The 9,056-nt window shown below is 33.9% G+C and overlaps 1 long non-coding RNA gene across 1 annotated transcript; it reads right to left on the bottom strand.

The window, feature by feature from the left end:
* Nucleotides 1–295: 295 nt before the first annotated feature.
* Nucleotides 296–8,842, bottom strand: LOC123559723 (uncharacterized). The gene is made up of 4 exons (XR_008369666.1): nt 8,606–8,842; nt 6,496–6,578; nt 3,617–3,743; nt 296–614 (listed from the first exon to the last, which is right to left on the bottom strand). It is a non-coding gene; the product is annotated as an uncharacterized LOC123559723 (long non-coding RNA).
* Nucleotides 8,843–9,056: the final 214 nt, after the last annotated feature.

The following is a 9,056-nucleotide window of genomic DNA, read 5'->3' as shown; positions in this document are numbered from 1 at the left end:
CAAATCCATTTAGTAATAACTGACATAAAGTGAAAATGCACCAAAACTTTAACCTGAAATTCTAAGTAAAAAGGGGGGATAATTCATGATATATTGGTGCAAGAGTTATGACCCTTGTGCCATATTATGTGGGTGATGATGAGGAACAACTATTTTAACTTTGAAGTAAATCCATCAAGTAATAACAAAGATAAAGAGAAAGTGCATCAAAACTTTAACCAAAGTGCGGACGAGTAGGATAGCTCTCCATACTTTGTATAGTCGAGCTAAAAATAGCTAGTTTTTATCCCTGAACTAGACACGAAACAGACCGTGTTAACTGTTGACCTCTAATTGTGACATTGTCCTTGGAGCTAGGGGTCTGAATCTTGCACATGACACATCATCTCATTATGGTGAACATTTATGCCAAGTTATTTCAAAATCCACGGGTGTTCACATAATACGCCCCGCTCTTCCAGAGACGGGTGTATAAAAAGCTGAAAACATAACACAAATTATGTCAGGCCCTATTTACCATAGAATAGCTTATGCTGCCAGGCCATCAGTCTTTGCGAGAGCACCTGTGACCTATCAAAAGTTTAGTCTTCATACACTGGCTGTAACATCTTTTCCTGAAAACACAAGCCAACAAATAACATTAAAAATAGAAGTACAACAACAGTAATAAACAAGAGCTGTCAGTGGACAGCGCGCTCGACTATTCTCAGTGCTTGATAGTATTATATAAGCTATGAGTAAAACTATAACATTACAATAAGCATATTCTAAGTCTAAAAGGGGTCATAACTCAGTCAAAATGCTTGATAGAGTTGCCTCCTCCTTTTTACAGACTGGGGTCATGATGGTAAACAAGTATGCAAAATATCAAAGCAATTATCTCAATGGACTTTGAAAATATTTGGGGTGGTACGCAAACTTTAACATTTATTCTAAGTAGAAAAGGGGCCATAATTCAGTCAAAATGCTTGATAGAGTTGCCTCCTCCTTTTTACAGACTGGGGTCATGATGGTTAACAAGTATGCAAAATATCAAAGCAATATCTCAATGGAGTCTGAAATTATTTGGGGTGGTACGCAAACTTTAACATTTATTCCAAGTCGAAAAGGGGCCATAATTCAGTCAAAATGCTTGATAGAGTTGCCTCCTCCTTTTTACAGACTGGGGTCATGGTGGTAAACAAGTATGCAAAATATCAAAGCAGTTATCTCAATGGACTTTGAAAATATTTGGGGTGGTACGCAAACTTTAACATTTATTCTAAGTAGAAAAGGGGCCATAATTCAGTCAAAATGCTTGATAGAGTTGCCTCCTCCTTTTTACAGACTGGGGTCATGATGGTTAACAAGTTTGCAAAATATCAAAGCAATATCTCAATGGACTTTGAAAATATTTGGGGTGGTACGCAAACTTTAGCATTTATTCTAAGTCGAAAAGGGGCCATAATTCGGTCAAAATGCTTGATAGAGTTGCCTCCTCCTTTTTACAGACTGGGGTCATGGTGGTAAACAAGTATACAAAATATCAAAGCAATATCTCAATGGACTCTGAAAATATTTGGAGTGGTACGCAAACTTTAACATTTATTCCAAGTCGAAAAGGGGCCATAATTCAGGCAAAATGCTTGATAGAGTTGCCTCCTCCTTTTTACAGACTGGGGTCATGATGGTAAACAAGTATGCAAAATATCAAAGCAATATCTCAATGGACTTTGAAAATATTTGGGGCGGTACGCAAACTTTAACATTTGTGTGAAGCTGACGCTACGCCAACACCGGGGCGAGTAGGATAGCTCCCCTATTCTTCGAATAGTCGAGCTAAAACGCTTTTTTTCCCTGACAGTCGAGCTATTTCTTTTGAAACATTTTGGTTGCAAAATATCCTTTGTAAACTGTTGAAAACTCATGTCAATACTGAGATATCAAAAACATTTAATATCCCTTTGGATAGAAATAGTACATGTACCATAATGTTGAGCCTGTTACTTGTGGACAAACCACCTCAATGACTCAACATTTTAGTACATTAAAAACAAAAGGGTCATGACGACCCTTAATCACTCACCTGAGTAATATGAGCCACATGTTTCAAATGGCAATTTGATGCTAAAATATTAAGAAAGTAGATCAGTAGGTCACATTCATGGTCACTGAAAGTCAGTTTTAAGATCAGTGTGCAAAACTGTACATGTCATCCAAATTTCAAGGCTGTATCTTAAAAAAGCAAAAAGGTAGGTCAGTAGGTCAAGGTCACAGTTAAGTGACCCCTAATCACTTGGGGTCTTCAGGAAATTTAATTAAATAGTCTAGGAAATATGATCTGATAATGTTTGAGTTACTTTTTCCTACATAAGTCATAAGAAGTGACCCCAGGGCTGGGCCTCTTTTCACCCCAGGAGCATAATCTGATAAATTTTGTTAAGAGATTCACTAGGCAATGCTACACACCAAATATTAAAGTCCTAGGCCTTGAACTTTCGGAATAGAAGATTTTTAATTTTTCATTTCTATACGCCGTAGTGAGTAGGATAGCTTTAGTTATTCTTCGAATAGTCGAGCTAATAACATTCATACACACAACATACAGATCCTCGACATTTGTTACTTTACATTACTATAACCATTATTTACAAACTGTATTTTATTTGGTTATTTTACTATTTATCAATCTTTATTTATTTTATCATATATAATGGTCATTTTATCATACATAATGGTATGTGATTCATAATTACCTGGTTGCATATGTAGCTGTTAAGATTATATTATCTAAAATTTAGGTAAAATATGTTACACTTGGTACCTGAGGTAATGCCAGTGTTACTTTTTAAGTCATAAAAGTTGTTACATCAAGGTCATAATTATAGTGCATACATTTCAAATGTTTTAAAGATTATTCAATCATTATCTAATCATTATTTTTGTTTACAAAAACCTCATGACTTTTTTATGTCTGAAACAGTTTTTGATGTAGGACAGTTGTTTCATTTTATAACTGAACACTAATACAAAGGCGGCAAAATCTGATTTTTACTTGCTTGTCCGTTGTTGTCATTTGCTATTTTTTACTTGTCCATATGATAGTTATATAGTAAATTCTTGTCAAATTTCACTTGTCCGTACAAGCTTTGGGACAACCTGGGCAATACGGACAATTGAATTTGACGCCCCTGTAATACTGATCATTACACTGTGGTTATAAAAAATCCTGTAGCTGTCAATCTTGCCAGTTTTAAGCAGCCTAGTAATTGTGGCATATATAAGAAATTAAAATCATTCATATTTAACTGTTGCCTTTGACCTGTTGTCCCTCTTACTGGTTTTTATTATTATTTAAATATAAGAATAGACTGTTCTCCTACTTAGATGTGTCATGTATATAGTCATACCTAAATCTTACAGAACTTATAGACATTAAGTGCAAAATTATGTACATAAATCTCCAACACCATGGCAGCACCATTAACCCTGCACAAATTCCTACACTGTGTAACACAGCTGAACTTTCTGGCAAAAACAGTTCCTGTCTATGTAAGGTATGAATTAAGTGTTCTACTTTGCCCGCAGAATTTTTCAAACTCGCTACACTGCTGTAAAAAACATACGAAATACAAACCGGAGAAACTACAATTGATTCCAACACAGCGGCACTTTTTCCCGTGACCAGTGTGAATTACAGTTACCATTCGTGCAACTGACCCATCAACTTGAGTGAGATTGAGAGTCCTGTAGTTGTACAACATCTGAAAAATGATGGAAGCCAGTCTTATTATCTTTCATTAAATAAAGGAACATCTTAAATGATCATATGTTTGTGCAATAGTGTCAAAACAATCTGACTGCCAAGAAAATGTGAAATTATATAAATAATTAAAAAGTGCCTTTGGCTTTCACAGCAACTTCACCATGAACATTTATATCATAAATTACTCTGACCTTTTCAAAAAAGTAAAGTGTCAAAATGTGATACAAAAACTCTAAACAAACTGATACCTGTATGTAAATTGTGCCATTATCTACAGTTTAAGTAATAAAAATATCAAGTACAAAGCAGTGTGATCTACCTTACTTAACTGGCCTGAAGTAACTGAATATCCAGCTTAAATGCACTAACTCCTATGAAGAAAATCCTGTCTATCCAATTTGTAAATGCAATTTCACTTGCACACTTGTTTCAAGGGCGGGGGAGGAGGGGGATTAATAAGTGTGAGGGGCCTCTCAGGATTTTTTTTACTTGGAGAAAAAGATCTTTTTTTCCCCTTTCTTTGAACGTCCGAATATTTTTTCAGAACTCGAGGGTCAGAATATTTTTTTCATAGTAACCCAAAGATTTTTTTTTTGAATTCAAAACTTAAATTAGTAATAAGCTTGTTAAAGAAATGTTATGCTCAATCTTGCATTTTGCTGACTTAATTAAGAGAAAGAATTGAACATTATCATCAAGTGTTTGTTTTTTTTTTATAAATCAGAAGAAAAGTTTCCTCATGACATTATTTGTCTGAATATTTTTGAAACATGTCTGAACAGACTGAACCCTGCCTGACCCATTTTTAGCAGTCTGAATCTTTCTGAACAGTGTGTTTCTGTTCTGAACATTTCTAAATGTTTTGGAGGTTGTACTGAACTGTATCTGAAAGATTCAGAAATGAATTCAAAAAGTTTCAGAAAATGATTTTACTGAACTTTTACTGAAATACTCTCTAAAGATTAAGAACTAAATTCAGGATATTCCAGAAATAAGTTAAAAATGTTTCTGAATTCACAATTTCAAAAATATTTTTATACACAACAGAATATGCATAATTCTTTTTCACAAATTCATAAGCTTTACAAGAGAAAACACTGTACTAACACACCATAACAGTGTAAAGTTTGTAAACATGTTTGACCTAGTGACCCAGTTTTTGTCATCACATGACTCCATATTTTTTTTTTAATCTTACCTGGAGCCACAATTGTTTCTTCCGGGATTTGAAAGTCCAGACTTGTTTTCATTATGGTCAGCCCCTTATAAATGACATTTTAACTGGCTGAATTAATGTTATTCTACAATAATAATAATCTGGATTGTTTTCGTTTTTTTTCTGACAGTAGATGTTGCAGCTAAACAAAGTCTATTAAATTTTACAATATCATAAAAAGTACAAAATTAATGTTTTAGGCCACACCAAATTAAAAAATGTTATTCATCGGATTTTTGTCTGAGAAAAAATTAGGCGGCAAGAGAAAAAAAAATATTTTTTTTGAGAAAATCAGCAGGGAGTGAATTTCAAGAGTGAAGAAATATATTTGTCTTGTTTTTTTTCTCTCGATTAATAAAAAGCTTGAAATAGAATGTACAGCCGTTTTACATTAGAAATAATTCACAGGGATTGAGAAAACATGGGTACATTTTGGGTTGGGTAAGTTTTGACCTGAAGGCACACAACAAAGCGAACTCGTGAAAAAAGGTAATAAGTTAATAACATTGGCATACAGTACAGTAACAGTGTAATCAAGTTTGAAAATGCTGATAGAAAATATGTAATATACAACACTGCATAACCTAAACCCATAACCATGAAACAGATATGTGACTTGAATATATGTATTTACTTTTATGAAAATGTTGCATTTTTAGCTCCACTTTTCCAGTTTTCGAAGCTTTTGATAAAGTTAAATATCTCTGCAAATAAAAGCTTTTGACTTAAAGCTTAAACTAATTATTTACTATTAAAGTCTTCACCGGGAGCAACAGTCCCCATGCCAAGTGTGACCTTGACCTTTGAGCTAGGGGTCTGAAAGTTGTGCATGACACATCATCTTATTATGAGGAACATTTGTGCCAAGTAATATTAAAATCCCTTTATAGATGGGAGAGTTATGGACCAGACAGGAAAAAAGCCCCATTTGACCTCCAATTGTGACCTTGTCCTTTGAGCTAGGGGTCCGAGTTTTGCGCATGACATGTCGTCTCAACATTTATGTCAAGTAATATTAAAATCCCTTCATGGATGACAGAGTTATGGACCAGACATGAAATTGCTGACGGACGGACGGACAGAATGACGGAAAAGCGCAATCCTATAGTCCCCGAAACTGGTTTTCAACCAGTAGGGGACTAATAATGTAGACTGATGTTATGAAATAAATTAGTGAGAGTTTTCATCCAATTTTCAATGAAATGAATCCGATTTTTGTTGCAACAACCGAAGAAAATGGCGTAAATGCATGCATATATCATGACATATTATAGACGAAATGTATTTATTGTGATTTAAGTTACTATTTTATAACAATCTAGAACTGGAATTTATTTATAAGCATTTGTACACAGTTACGTCCATAAAGAGTACTTAGTTAAAGCACACCAACAAATCTTAGCTTGATTTTTTTTCCATGGGGAGAGCGCAAGCCAATTTTGTTTTTGTGTTTCTGGAAATATACAAGTGGCAAATCCGATGAACAACTTTTTAATTTGGTGAGGCCTTAAGCATCTACAAAGCAATCAGTTACCTTTATGTATACAGAGGCAGCCAATTTGAAATTTCCATCTATATGAGCATTGCAGGAGCACTCTCATTTCATTCTTTTAGATACTGAAAATGTAAGAAATGCAATAGAATAAATAAATATAAAGTATTAAAATAAGGAATTCCGATATGATGATTTATACTCAATGAATGACGAAAGGCAGACACTATGCAAGTCTAGTGTGTAACTTATTTCTGCCTGCTTTCCTTCAATATATGTCAATTTCAGACTCAAATGTTCTGTGAATTTTCAACTCTTTGAACTGAAATTTTAGATTTGGGTAAAGTAAAAAATAATGAGGCAAAATATATCAAGACTTCTTGGGCCTATATTTTAATAGATCTATATTTAAATGTTCAATATGAGCTAAATAGTGTACCTACTAGTGTTAAACTTTTTGTAAAGTATCAATGAAATTAAGCTGGTTTGTCAGGAGTGTAACACTTTTTTTGCGTGACATTTTAAAAGCTCTACATCATTTGAAAGGTTAGGGAAAGGAAGGGACTTCAGTAATCATAAAAGAACTTGATGTCTTGAATACTTTTATGTCTTAACTAGCATTTAGCAGTATCTGCTTAACTCATGTACATTTATGAATACTACTTGCTGTCTTTTTCAGAAGTGCTTGCCCAGAAAATATCATCAGTGACATAAGTTCCTGTTTTTTTACACTTGTGCTCTTCAGACATGATTATAAGTTATGTCAGGAGTGTAACACTATTTTTTTTATTGTTTTACCATGGTCTAATTTTGAACATGTCACAAGTAAATTCCAGTTTGATATTAGTTTTGCAGTACCACTTATTGGAATAGGAAATGATAATGATTTATTTTACTTCAATTAAATGTCAGTAAGGTTGAAATAATTCTTATTATGGGGAAAAATGGGAAATTTTCTAATTGCTGATAGAAATATTATAAAACCTGTAAGTACTATTATTATCTGAATTGTTGATATGTATTACTGTACAAATGGTACAGTCTTAAGAGATTTTAAGAGCATGAAATAACTAAATATACCAGGTATGAACCTGTTAAAGGTGGCATTTAACTGATTTGTTACAAAGTGTTACACTCCTGACTTATTCTTTCCTGTGAGCACGATTTTTCTTTTCAAGAGCAGAATTTCAATTATCAAAATAAAAAAAAAGGATGAGGATATCGAAAGTGTTCCTTCCAGCTATTAAAAGGGCATTTAAAGATCTAACAGGGTTCCCGTTCACGTAAATATGTATGTTTATCACATATAAATATAATGATCTGAAACGTATGTACAGAAAATTGCTCCGGTACATATTTTCACGCAACCAAATTGCCGACCAGGAAGATGCTAAAATGTTCTAAATCAAAATGACAGCGAACCTACAAGCAATCAATCCGAAAGTAGCTTAAACATGAACAGTTTGTGGAATTCCAGTGTTTATTTTTAGTTGTGTTGGGTATTTCTCGACTGGTTCTGTGTAAAATATTTAACGCGCAAGTTGAAGTTATCAATAGAAAATTATAGAGACAGTCTAGCATGTGGTAATTTTGAGTGACGTAATCGATTGTTGTCTGCATAATGATATGCGGGAAAAATGAACCAAACTAAATTACTACAGGGCACTCGTTTGGCCGTTTTTGGGGCCGAATATGGGCCCCATTCCCCTCATAAAATAATATGTTTTTCCCCTTTCACAGAAGAAAATTCCCCTGATAACAGGTTGTTTGACACAACTAAATATGAACTCTCTTTCAAGTTATATTTAGTTACTCTAAGGAAGGTTACTGCTGCAATATAGTTAAATTAGTTAGAAATGATTGAAAACAGTATTGATAAGTGTGAAAAGTAGTGACATTTATATGGCTAAAAAGCGTAATTTACGCTAATACGCATCTTACTTGGAGCCCTGTATAATTGTTACACAAAATACTGTACAGTTCACTGTGACACAAGCATATAATAACATTTCAGGCTCAAACATACATGTGTGTGTAGTGGGCCTAGTGGCATATTACTGCATACTTGAGGTAGTGTGTAAACTTACATGTACATAGTTATGCACAATTAATTACACTACCAGGTAAGGTTAAAAATGTAAATTATGCTTACCAGGTTGCATTACTTCATAACAATATCTAAGCACAGCACAGCACAGCACACATACTCATTGATCTAGTTAGAGGTCTGTAAAAGATTAATTGGTTTATAGTGCAAATTATAAGAAAATGAGGCAGTGATATCAAGAAAGACTACCATTAAAATTTTATGACACACGTATTTTACTCAAAATATTAACAAAGTGTCAAACATAACTAAACACTGAATGAGCCAAAAGCTTTACTACCTTTGAACTGATAACATAAGGCCAGAGTTTTACAATTTTTTGTTACTCGGATTCTGGGCAGAAAAATGTTGACAGAAGGAGGGGGAAAAAGGCAGTAAAACAACAGACGATAAGTGAGCAAAAGCTCTATTGGATTCATGACTCCTTTGTTCGGCAGCACTTTGTTGCTCCTAGAGTCACCTCAATATCCTCTTCCCATGTCATATTTTATTTTCC

Source organism: Mercenaria mercenaria, unplaced genomic scaffold (genome assembly GCF_021730395.1).
Source record: "Mercenaria mercenaria strain notata unplaced genomic scaffold, MADL_Memer_1 contig_642, whole genome shotgun sequence".
In the NCBI taxonomy this organism is placed as follows: Eukaryota; Metazoa; Mollusca; class Bivalvia; order Venerida; family Veneridae; genus Mercenaria; species Mercenaria mercenaria.
The sequence above is the reverse complement of the archived record's forward strand: the minus strand, read 5'-3'. Positions and strand labels throughout refer to the sequence as shown.